The sequence below is a fragment of the Panicum virgatum genome, chromosome 7K (assembly GCF_016808335.1).
Source record: "Panicum virgatum strain AP13 chromosome 7K, P.virgatum_v5, whole genome shotgun sequence".
NCBI classification, from domain to species: Eukaryota; Viridiplantae; Streptophyta; class Magnoliopsida; order Poales; family Poaceae; genus Panicum; species Panicum virgatum.
The window spans coordinates 19,488,573-19,502,321 of record NC_053142.1 but is presented as its reverse complement, the minus strand read 5'-3'; the positions used below and the strand labels follow the sequence as shown (position 1 = coordinate 19,502,321).

General features: G+C 43.2%; 1 pseudogene; it reads left to right on the top strand.

Annotated features, from left to right (window-relative positions):
• Positions 1 to 80: 80 nt before the first annotated feature.
• On the top strand, positions 81 to 8,024 carry LOC120640450 (annotated as a pseudogene).
• The last annotated feature ends 5,725 nt before the right edge of the window (positions 8,025 to 13,749 follow it).

Sequence of the window (13,749 nt, the reverse complement as noted above, 5' to 3'; positions counted from 1 at the left end):
GAAAGAAAATTCGGCAAATGAAAAAAAAACTAATCCTAATGGGTCGTGCGCCCGTGCCGAAGCAGATTTGGCCTGCGTGCGTGGCTCATCTGCTCTCTTGGGCAGCGGTGAATAGATCACCACGACCATATATCCCTCGACGGTTGCCTCCTCAATCCTCCGCCCCCGCCTCCCCTCCCGACGACTTGGCCCCGGCGCCCACCCCGCCGTCACTGCGGTGCAGGGGGCCGCCGCCGCATTCTTGAGCCTTCTCCCACGACCCGACACCCGGCGCCCACGCAGTCCTCTCGGAGGTCCAGGGACCCGACGCCGCAGGTGCAGGGGGCGCCGCCGCCGCTGCAGGTCCAGCCCCCCCGGCCGCAGGTCCACGGGATGTTGCAGCAGGCCCAGGGGCTGCCTCGACGCCGCAGCAGGTCCACGGTATGAGTAGTGGTGATAACAATCTTGTTTATTTAGATTCAGTTCTTGGAAATTTGTAGGTTTTGGTCATGAACTGTAGTGAATAGTCCAGCATCTATACTTGGTTAAAACATAGACTAAGGATTTCTTAGATGACATGTGATTGTGGTACAGTGTTGATTAACCATGCAGCTGGCATATATGAGTATCGGTGATATCACTCTTGTTTGTTTAGACCAGTTTTGTTACCTTGTAGGACAAATGGTTGTAGAAGTGAATTGTTAGGTGTGGTTAAGCATCTGTACTTTGTTGAAACATAGAGTAAGAATTGCTTACCCGGCATGAATAAATGTTGTAATGCTTTAACTAATCCACAGGAGTTAGTATTTTTTAGTCTATTAGGGGAAACACAAGATTAATTACTTAGGCTGCTGCTGCCTCCTCACTGTGATATGCAGAAGCATTTCAAGGTCAAAATTAGATGTCCCTTCTTTATGAATCAATGAACTACATCTTTCCTCGCTGGTCAGGTTGCAAATTGCAGTAACAAATGGTTTGCACTATGTAATCTAAAACCTGCGCCACCCTTGGTCTGCAACAGGTGCCGCATGGAGCCCAATATTGCCTCCAAATCAGAAGTGTAAGTTCTCAACCCCACGGCTTAGCTGGACTAAGGCTCCTGATTTAAGTAATTAATTTGCTCCAAGATAGATTATTGTAAGGCAGGAAGAAAGCCTAGTGATACTACGTGTTACTTCTATTATGACTAAATTGCATCTTAATTGACTTTGCCCATGATTTGTTTGTTGAAATGTCAAAGCGAGATTAGAATTTTATTCCTGGATATTACTGTTTTATCAATTTATTTATGTTTTTTCATGTTTTGTCCTCCAAACTAGCAATAAGGCCACTCTGATTGCTTATTGTCCATTGCTGATTCCAGCTAATTGAACAAACCATTATACATTTTGTTTTGCCAAGCAGATCATGTATCCAACAAAATCCACAGACCAATTTTCTTATTATGTTCGTGGAGTGATTGAAAGCATTGCATATTTAGTTATCGGTAAGTGACAGGATTCAGTTGATAGCAATTTTTTCGTTGAAACGACAGTAAACTGTTGTTGGAAAACTAGCTTGCGAATTAGGATAGTGATCATTTGAAATACTGAACTTTGTCCCCCTATGCAGCACGGATACGGATACGTGTATCGGTATCGGAAGGATACGGATACGCGGATACGGCAATTTTCTAAAAAACCCGATACGCGGATACGTTTTACTTTTTTTTAAATAAATAAATAATGGCACATATCAAAGTAGTAAATTACCTTGCAATAGACTGTTATCATAGAAGATCATCATTTTATGTGGGATCCACTCCTCAAAGTTCATCGCTTGTAGGAGCCGCCCACCGCTTTGTTGGAGAAAAAAAAAGAAACAAAAAAAATCAAGTGACGCTTACCCACATGCCACAGCCACAGCCCACAAGTGCCCTCTCGTCCACTCATTTGGTGACTGCCACAGCCGCATCGCATCCTCCGCCTTTGCTCTCTCATACGAGCTCTCCTCTGCCCCGATCCCTCTCGCTCCCTGCTGCCCCTCTCTCCTCTACCTCAATTCCTCCCTCTCCTGCTACCCCTGGTAGGTGACCCGCGCACAGGACGACGGGGCGCGGCGGCGACGGAAGCAGCGGGGCGGAGGCGACCCGTGCGCGGCGGTCGGGAAGCCTGGGAGGTGCCGCAGCGGCGCAGCCGCACAGCCCACGCGGACGCCCCTGAGCATGGCGCACGGGAGCCACGGTAGGAGGAGCGAGGCGGCGACCCGAGCGTGGCCCCGCGGGAGCCGCGGCAGCCGGCGCAAGGCACTGACGGCGGGCGGCGCGGGGACTCAAGAAGAAGAGGAGATCGAGATTGGGGAAGGGGATAGGATAACTCACCGGAGCTGGATCCACATCGCAGGGGCGGTACTCGTCGCCGGCGGGCGGCGAGCTGACGGTGGCGCGAGGAGGAGCGCGAGTCGGCGGCCGAGGAGGGGGCCCAATCTGGGAGGCGAAGGGCGACGCGAGCGCCGGCTTGTCCGCATCGATCTGGGAGGCGAAGGGCGACGCGGGAGCGGCGGCGTCGATCTGGGACGCGAACGGCGAGGCGAGGCTTAGGGCGACGGGGAGGAGGACGGCGACTGGGCTGCTGGGCCGTATCGACTAGACCGAGACGTCTCCATTGTTAAGTTTCCGGCCCACATAACTTGGGATACGCGGACATGCCGCGGATACGTATCCCGGCCATATCCCAGGCGTATCCGTATCGGATACGTCTCCGACACGGGATACGGGACTGCAGTGACGTATCCGTGTTTCTGAGTTGTCCCCTGAAGAAGTTTATTTGTTTACTTTTTAATATATTATCAATACCTACGTGCATCAATTTCTCAGTATTTCAATTTATCATAGAGAGTTCATATTCAATATTTACTAGTATTTGTGTGTGTTGGATCTATGTAATGCTGCAACTTGATTTCTATATGCAGGCCAAAATTGATCAGCAGCTGAATTCTTATGTCGACGCGTACAAAAATGGATAAAGTGGCAGTGGAGTTTAAGAATACTAGAGATATATTTTGTTTAAATTTTGTTTTCCCAGTAGTATGGGCTTGTACTCTTAACTATTGTACATTTACTCACTAGAACTATATTATATATCGCATCATGTGAACAAGTACTACGTTTGTAAACTTCCTACAATTAATGCAGCTTGCTATGATTATTAAAATTAATGGTTTCTGTGATTTTCCAATTTATTGGGTTCACTTTGGAAATTTCATGGTAACATTATATGTAATATGCACGTGTAAAATGAATAATTATTTAAAATTTAAACATGTTACAACAGGTAAAACATGTGTTGCAATCAATATTTTGGTGTTTATACCACAAATTTAAGTGTTACTAGAGCTTAAAAATGTGTTACAAAAGAGAATCTTAAATATATGTATCCTTCTTTTTGTATTTCTCTTTCTAATTATTTGCATATTATTCCACCTTCCACAAATCATGTATGATTAACTTGAACTCAAGCCAGCTCGTAAGGCATCATCAAAGAATGAATGCTATAGTAGACTTCAAGTTTGACCACTAGTCTTATATAGTACACACCACATTATAATTTGTTTGACTTCAAGTTTGACCACAAGTCTTATGCAAAAATTTATGCAAAATATCATGACTTTTTAAACTACTGTAGTTCATTATACTATTTGTCATCATTTCAAGCTCATTCTTATTCAATTATGTATAGATTTACTGTCATGATTGGCTTGAATAATTGGGACATCATGCCATAAGGAAGCGGCAGTAAAAAAGACTAATAACTAGTATTATAAGTCATTTATAGCTACTCCCTCTATTACATACCCCGCTCCACTTGGATTTGTTCTGGATTCGAGGATTGATTGTTGCTAGGGTTTGCTGGTTTGGGGATTAATTTGGCGAAATCGATGCTAGGGTTTGCTAGTTCAAGGATCAATTAGGGGAAATAGATGTTAGGGTTTGCTGGGGATTGACGGGCTTCTTCCTTGATCCGGAACATGGGAGGTGAGCTCCCGCTTCATGGGGCCTCCGCTCTTGAACTCGTTGCTTGGAGTGATGACCCAGAAGCCCATGGGGTTGGGGTGCCTGCTGCTGATCCATCCATGAACGACGTCGTCCTTATTGTCCAGCGAGTACTCGTACTTGTCATCCACCTGAACAAAAATTTAGAGAGTTGCAGGCTCATGGCTCTCTGTCTCAGTCTGAAACTTTAACTTGTTCAAGTAGTACCTCTCCCTTGAACTGTGGCTCGATGGGGTGAACCAGCAGGACGGCCTGCTTGTACTTGGCCGGGTTGAGCTTGAAGGCGAGCCGAGCCTCAGCGATGCTGAGAGCAGGCCAGCCGCTGGGGTGCTGGAGGATGGCGTAGCAGTAAAAACCGGAGCTGCCTTTCAGCATCACAAGCCTGAAGCAGCAGCAGTTTTTTATGTCTAATCTGGCCATGCTGATACTGGTGCATGGATTAGTTCTTTTGCTAATTGCTACTGATGCATAGATTATTTCTTATGTCTAATACTGGTGCTTGCTAATTGCTACTGAAATTTATGCCCTAAGTTTACTTTTCAAGTGCAACATTATACCTGCTGCTTGATCTGAAATACCTAAGGTCATGATTAAGTTTTTCTATGCATGTACAGAGGCAGAGGCACCACTCACAGAATATGAAAGACAGAGGGCTCAGACAATGATGAGGAACAACCAGATGCTGCGCAGTCTTGGGGTTACTACATTGGCTTCAATTGTCAACAGTTCGAGTGCAAAGAAAAAGGTTGCAGCTCGTGAAGACTCTGGTTTCTTTGTATGAACCCCAAGAAACGGAGGGCACAGATGATGATGTGGTTGATAAGGTATTTTCAATCAGATACTTTTCATTTATTTATTGCATCTCTTTAGTGTTATTAGTCATTTCTGTGCTATGCCATAAGCAATTTTGATGGTTTGATTCAGAAATATAGTTTGTCTTTCACTAAACTGTCTCTGTAAATATAGTTTAGGTGTTGTGCATGGTTAGTATTTACCTTTTGAGTACGATTTGCTCTTCCCTTAACCTTTTACCAATAAGTAAAATTTAGCCAGTAAGTATTCACTAGTTTAACATGGTTAGTATTTACCAATGTAATTTCCAGCAGTAAGTACAATTTGTAGCAGTTAGTACATGGTTAGTTTACTTTTAACAATGTTATTTCCAGCACCTTACATGTTAATCTGGACGACACCTTAACCTTTTACTATATTTCCAGCAGTAAGTAATTTCCAGCCACTTACTTTTACCAATGTTAAAAGTAAAATTTGCTCTTCCCTTAACCTTTTATGCTTTGTCTCACCACCATGCATGGTTAGTATTTACCTTTTGAGTACGATCCTTTGGTTAGTATTCACTAGTATGCACATAAATCTGTTTGTATGAAACCATTTTGAGCATGATCCTTTTGGTAGCAAAATGCAGCTAATTTTGTATGAATTATGTCAATCAGATGACAGTCAACACAGTCATGAGTACTGGAGGAGCAAGAGGCTCGAAGAGGATCTCTGTGGGACCTGTGGAACAAGAGCAATCTGCTAGAATGACTAGGCAGAGGATAAGGGAACTGACGTCAATTGAGGAAGGTCTCCTTGACACAACTACAAGTGATCAGCAAGATACACTGCCTGCACAAGTTGGTGAACAGGAACAGATGTGCAATGAAGGTAAGAACTGACAGCAATATGGTTCACATCTATGATTGCTTATGATGTGTGCATGAACTGTGCAAATGCTTATTATTTTCAGGTGAGCCTAGTTCCATGGAAAATCAGCGCAGTAGGGGACGAAGTATGGGCAAAGATCTGGAAAGGATGTGTAGAGTTTTGAACAATAAGATTCCAGTGGTCATTGCTGAGGGGAAGAGAAGGCCAGAGGTACCCATGCAAGCGGCATTGCATCTGAGGGTGGTATTATACTGAGACAACATATACCAATCTACACACACTGGAAGGAGTACAAGAAAGATGAGGCTCCTCTTAAAAACTACATGGGCAAAGTTGCTGTAAGTAAATATTCTTTTCTAATAATGTAACTGACTTAAATTTTTAGTTGTTTCAATGATGAAAAAATTGTTTGAATGCCTCTTTTCTGATGCACATGCTCTTCACTAGGTTAAATTTACCATGGACACAAACAACAATGCTGTGAAATCTGCATGTACTGATCTGCTGAAGTGTGGGCAGCGTCAAATGAGGCACAAGTTAAAGAAAGAACTTTGATGGTGTACCAGCTAACCAAGTGAGGACAACATCTCCAATGAACAGTATGACTGATGAACAGTGGAAAGCACTCGTAACCATGTGGTCAAACCCAAAGCATAAGGTATGGAGTTACATGCTGTTGAACCATTTGTAGTAACTTGATGATACTTGCTTGGTGGTTTGTACACATTGCACCTGAAAATTAATATGGTACAATTATGTTGAGTTGTTCTGTATGCTTAATAGAACTTTGAATATTTTTTTGCTACTGATGCCTCTGTTTTGAAAAAATAGTGCAATTGACCATCTCTGAACTGAGACACTAGTTAAGCTTAAGACATTGAATTGTAAGCAACTATATTGAAATTTCAGAACTAACAGTTTATAGTAAAACCCATTTTAGATGATCTGCAACTGTATGCTAATCATTGCTAGTTGTTCATATCTGTTTCGTCCAATGTTCCTACTATCTATTTTTTTCCATTACGGGAAATATTTCCTATCTAACATATGGCTTATAGGACAAGTGTCTAAAGGCCAAAGATAGGCGTAAGCAACTTAAGTACCCTCACAAGACAGGTTCTAGGTGTTACATTGCGCAGGCCTATGCTGTGGTAAGATGGACAAACTTTTTCATGGTTATTTAGTTGGGTTTATAACGTAAGCATGATTTGATGGCTGTAGCTGTTTGGCTTCAAAATTCAGTGCTTTTTATTATAGTGTATTCAAAGCTTCATGCATGCATGCTGAACTAGACTAGGTATGTTTATATATGTCATGTGTCTTCATTTCTATGCTGCCTTGGCCACAATTTTTCTGCTCAATTAAACATGGAGTTCTCCACATTGAACTGCAAACTTGCTATGGACAAGTAATGAACATGATCCTGTGACTCTAAATTTTTTGCATATTATTTCAGAAACAGGACAAATATAAAGATGAGCCGCCCACTGCAGTTGATCTTTTCGAGGCATTTCATTGCAGCAGGAAGACTGGTTGTAGGGAGCCGGTAAAGGAAGCCATTGTAAGTACATGTTTTGTGGTTGATTAGCTTTATCAAAATTAAATGGGTTGGTCAGACCTAAAGCAATTTTTTGTAATCCTTTCTTACTGTAGTCATGCAGTCATGTCTTATCCTGAGAAGTTAGAGATTGCACTATGAATTGATCATGCCATTGTACTAATGCAAACTGTGCAACCAGAATTATAGTAACCATCCAACTTATTCCTGCAGTTTGATTATATATTGTTTCCTATTTTTTATCCTTATAACTTGCTGTGATGCCCAGCTTTAGCTTTGTAACAACCTGATAATTAAATAATATAACAACCTGATATTCAAATAATAAACATTTGCTCTGTTTTGGCTATTTCTTGTTTTGTGAACTGATTGATATTTTAGAGAAGACAATTTTTTGCAAAGTTAAATGTCTAGTATGTGATGATGGCTCATAACCTGCTCTTACTGTTCTAGCAAACTGATGATCTAGATACTAATGCAAAATATTTGTATTGGATGAATTCAGGCTCAAATGGTAGCCATTGTGGTTGATCCTCCAGAAGAAGGTCAAGCAACAAAGACTCCTACTGAAGCTGTCGCCCAAGTTTTGCCATCGACAAAGTTTCTTCGAAATATTGGCCTTGAGATACCAGCATCAAAGAAGAGCACATCTGCTAGTGCACAAGTTGTTGGCGCCTACCAACGTCACCAGCGATGACGCCCGCAGACGCCAATTTGGGGTGGCAGTATTTCATGAACCACGAATAAATCCGCAAGCGCACGGAATACCGCTGTAGCATTTTACCTAGGAGTATACCGGGGTGTCATTTATATTTCCGCAGGGAAGGCGGTGAGTGAAGAGATATAGACTAGTTGGTGAATTTTATCGAGATTGGATATTCTCATGCATAAACAGGGGTAAGATAATAACATAGTAGGAGGTAGTGTGACACACATACAAACTACCCTCTTGAGTAAATAAAAGATAAAAGATGCTCTATGCTGGGAGCAAGGTAGAAGTTAGAGCTCGAGTCAACTATGCTAGGCTTACTATATCTATACTTTCTCATTGGTTAGCTCATCAGAGATTAAACTACACAACAGGGAGATCGCTATCGAAGCAATGGAAGGAGCCCGTACACCCCGGCGAATTTATGTACCTCCTACCCCATATATTGAACGTGGAGGATTACTCAGGCTCGGACAGGGCTGTTACCACCTGCCGGCTACCTCTACAAACCGTGGGTATAGTTGACATCCAGCAACACTTAGCTAATCTAGACACCATGTCCACACTAGTAAGGGATACTCTAGTGTCCCGCGCGGAGCCCCCACCCTCCGGATGGACAGACATCACACTAGAGCAATCATACGAATACTGGAGCAGTTGATAGAGTTCTACGAATAAAAGGCTAACCATCTCCAGCACAGAGCGATCATACAATACAAGCATTGAATAATAACGCAACCATATCAAGAAGCATATATCCGACAACTCAGAACATATTTCAAGCAGATATCGGTAACCGTAGTCTAATTCTATTACAAACAACCGAATATTACAAGAGAGAGCTAAAGATGAACCCATACCAGAACTCTCGAGCAACTCCGACGACTCGATGACTCGTAGACTTCTTCTAAACTTCACTAAGCCTAAAGATTATGCAAGAGGTGAGTGAGGTGTGATGTGTGTGTTCTAATCTCTACCCCCCTTGTATTTATAACAGGGAGCCACAGGGTGAAGCCATCATAACCGACGTAGGGGACCAATGGGGAGACGCCACGTGCCCTGGTTGAGGCGGTGAGGCCCACGGGCCTGGTCGGCCAACCAGGTAGGTCGGTCGGCCTGCCCGGGCCACCAACCGCCCCCGTCTTCTTCTGGCAGGCTGTCTTGGGCCTCCTTGTCTGATCCACGTGGGGGTTGGCCTGTTTTGACTTCGTTTGGATTGGTTCTTGGGCTACATTTGGTCCATTTGAGCCTGAATCGTCGCTTTGATATTTTCTATGATTTTATGTTGGGCCAAAATGTGCTTGCAAACTGCATATTAGCTCCAAAACACAACTTGCATTTTCTAAAGGATAAAGTGTGGTTTAGGGATTTTATTGGATAAAGATGCGTATAAGAAATGCAAACTCATGATTTTATGATCAAATTGATGCCTGGAAATGATCGTTAGTGAGCGTCAACAAGATCCCCCAAGCTGTCCTTTGATCGTCCCGAGCAAAGTAGGACAAATTAGGTTGTTGATCAGAAAATCACTGACTCGTACCTTACCTGTCATGTCATGGTCTGAAGTAAAGAGATTCATCTATAAGCTTAAATAAGTCGGTTAGCATACCTTTGCACAATTACCTTACTGCTTCACGGGGCTTTTTAGCCGTCTCCTCGTCTTGAGCTGTTGAGAGTTAGAACAATACATAGAGTAGTACTTACTTGCTCATAGATCCGCAATCCATCTGGAGATACTTTTTGAAAGATTTTTGAAAACATGGCAAAGTTCCCAGGATAATTCTCTCGAGGCACTCAACTTGTATTTCCTTACCAGGGCAGTATCTGCCTTTGATCTTTCCTACTACTACAAGCCTTTGTGGAGCTCAAGGTAGGATAAGAACAGGGCATACTTGTATTCTATATATTGTAAAGTCAAAGAGAGGATCTATGGAGAAACAAGTCATGCAATCTTGATCAAAAGGTACAAGTGTATGAGTGGATGGATAGATGGATGGATGGATATGGCTTACTTCTTGAGGTAATGGCTTTTCTCTCTCGAATCATCCCTATCTCTTTATCTTTTTTTCTTTTTTTTTGAAACATGGCTACCCTTTTTTCTCTTTTTTTGGTCATGCTTCTGGTATGCCATCTTTTCTCTTTTTGGGGCAACCATAATCTAACTTTTATTTTATTTCAGGGATGTTCTACGAGAGAGATCACCAAGACATGGAGCATTTATGTGCTAATTCCCAATGTAGGAATGTGGCACATGGATAGGACGTGTACGTGCTTATGATCGAGAAAGCATGAAAAATATCTCACTAGGGTCACACAATTTGACAAAACTCAACAGAATATGAAGCAGCATATGTGTAAGGTTTTTCATGGAATATGACATATGGCTCTGGTAGGACATTGCATATCACTGGGGAATTTGCCTTTTTAAATTTTTGAAAACAACTCCAGACTTCAAGCATTACTAGAACAAACTTGCACAACCTTATTTACCATATCTGAACCCACAACAACTTAGACTTGGATCAAGCATATGCAACCCACGAAACTTTTAGGTTCATTGGCAAGATATTTACATAACCAACATATTTAAACTTAAGAGAACTCTTATTTTCAAACTAGGCACAACAGACATGATAGAGCAAAGCAAAACTCATCCTTTCAACTTATCATAAGGAGTTAAAACATTCTTACCGCGCATCATGGAAAATGGAAATAAAATAGTAAATTTTTATTTTGTTTTTGAAAGTTTTTATCAAATTTTATTGAAAGAAAATAAAGGGATACAATTGACTTAGGGGAGGGAACCTCCCCCAAGCTAGCTCTTGGTTTAGGGTCCAAAAAGCAGGACCTTTCTCCATACCTGATCAGGTTGAGGTCGTTTCGTCCGTACCTGGAGAAGTAGTAGCGGTCGATGACGTCTTGTTCTTCTTGCGCCATTTCTTCTTGTTCTTCTTTGATGGCGTAGTCGGCGCAGGAATAGGATCTGCAGGCATAGTAGCCTTTGATTTACCCTTCTTCTTAGACCTTCTTGATCTCGTTGGATCTTCTTTCATAAGTGTCTTCATAAAAGGTATAAGACTAACTTTTTGAGAGGGTGTGACTTCGACTTCTTTGATTTTCTGAGGATTTGGCCCAAATTTGACTCGGATCATCAAGCAGTGCTCCTTCTTGGGTCGGAAGTCAAATTTCTCCTCTTTACCATTGATATGAAGTCAGATTTCTCCGGCCTTGACATCAATATGTGCATCTACTGTATTGAGAAATGGCCGTCCTAGAATGAGAGTTAGAATGAGAGTAGTCTCCTTCTGATTATCCATATCAAGTACCACAAAGTTGATTGGGACAAAACAGTCCCGTACTCTCACTGGGACATCCTCAGCGATTCCTTCTGGGTGCCTTACTGAGGAGTCAGCCAATTGTAACTACATGGTTGTTGGTGTCAACTCTGTATAGTTGAGTTGGTCGAATACCGCCTTTGGCATCACAGTAACACTGGCCCCCAAATCACATAAGGCTTTGTCGAAGTTCTGTGCCCCTATCGAACATCTGATAGTTGGGAATCCTGGATCCTTCTTCTTCTTGGGCAATTGTTGAAGTATAGCTGCACTGCATGCCTCAGTGAGCTTGATTACTTCAGTAGTTGGCAGCAGTCGCTTGTTGTTGATTATGTCCTTGATACAGCGAGCATAGGTCGGAACCTTCAACGCATCCACCAAGGGTACGTTGATGTTCACTTGTTGTATCATCTCAACAAAGCGGCTGAACTGCTCATCTATACTTGGCTTCTTTGCCCTCATAGGGAACGGCAATACTTGAGTATCATAGAATTCATGCGGAGCCGTCTTCCCTTCATGAACCTTCTTGGGTTCCTCCTCCCGAGGTGGTTCTTCTGCCACCGGGCTTGCCTTCTTCCTGTTAACATGGTTAGGATAAGGTGGATCTTGAGTAGTTTTACCTCCTCGTGTAGTTATCGCCTTAACGTTCTCCATAGCAGGAGGCATGGCAGTAGCCACTTGAGCTAGTTGAGTCTCAATCATCTTGTTGAAACTCAGCTGGTTCTTGATGGTAGTGGAGAATCCGTCCATCTTGGCATGGACGGTCTCCATAGATTTGTCTATACCGGCCAACTTCTTCTGAAGGGACTCATTGATCTTCGCTTGGCTGTAGACAAGATCTCTCAAGGTAGGCTGGATAGGATTGAAAGAATTTGAATTCCCATTACCTCCTTGGTAGTATGGGCGTGGTTGATTCCACCCCTGACCTCCTTATGGACGAAACCCATTGTTGCCATTGACGAACAGAGCTTCCTCTTGGGTTTCTGGGCAATTGTCGCCCGAATGTCCAACATTCCCGCAGAGTGGTTTCCGAGGTGATACGAGACGAGCTCGCGTCCTCCTCAAAAGTGACTCTGGATCAAAATGAAAGTTTTGCGGCAAGTCGAAACCGGTCATACACTACCCTATTTTCATATCAACAAAGACAAGAAAACAAAGCCAAGTTAGCCTGTTTAGCAAGCGAATACCAATTTCGATTTTGTTCACACTTAGTCTATATACTTCAATATGTGCCTTCCCCGGCAATGGTGCCAAAAATGCTTGTTGGCGCCTACCAACGTCACCAGCGATGACGCCCGCAGATGCCAATTTGGGGTGGCAGTATTTCATGAACCATGAATAAATCCGCAAGCGCACGGAATATTGTTGTAGCATTTTACCTGGGAGTATACCGGGGTGTCATTTATATTTCCGTAGGGAAGGCGGTGAGTGAAGAGATATAGACTTGTTGGTGAACTTTATCTAGATTGGATATTCTCATGCATAAATAGGAGTAAGATAATAACATGGTAGGAGGTAGTGTGACACACACACAAACTACCCTCTTGGGTAAATAAAAGATAAAAGATAAAAGATGCTCTAGGCCGGGAGCAAGGTAGAAGTCAGAGCTCGAGTCAACTATGCTAGGCTAGCTATATCTATACTTTCTCATTGGTTAGCTCGTCAGAGAATAAACTACACAACATGGAGATCGCTATCGAAGCAACGGGAGGAGCCCGTAGACCCCAGCAACTTTATGTACCTCCTACCCCCCATACCGAACGTGGAGGATTAATCGGGCTCGGACAGGGCTATCACCACCTGCCGGCTACCTCTACAAACCGTGGGTATAGTTGATATCCAGCAACACTTAGCTAATCTAGACACCATGTCTACACTAGTAAGGGATACTCTAGTGTCCCGCGCGGAGCCCCCACCCTCCGGATGGACAGACATCACACTAGAGCAATCATACGAATACTTGAGCAGTTGATAGAGTTATAAGAACAAAATACTAACCATCTCCAGCACAGGGCGATCATACAATGCAAGCATTGAATAACAACGCAACCATATCAAGAAGCATATATCCGATAACTCAGAACATACTTCAAGCAGATATCGGTAACCATAGTCTAATTCTATTACAAACAACCGAAAATTACAAGAGAGAGCTAGAGATGAACCCATACCAGAACTCTCGAGCAACTCCGGCGACTCAATGACCCCTAGACTTCTCCTAAACTCCACTAAGCCTAAAGACAATGCAAGAGGTGAGTGAGGTGTGATGTGTGTTCTAATCTCTACCCACCTTGTATTTATAACAGGGAGCCACGGGGTGAATCCATCACAACCGACGCAGGGGACCAATGGGGAGACACCACGTGCCCTAGTTGAGGTGGTGGGGCCCACAGGCTAGGTCGGCCGACTAGGTAGGTCGGTCGTCCTGCCCGGGCCACCAACCGCCCCCAACTTCTTCTAGCAGGCTGTCTTG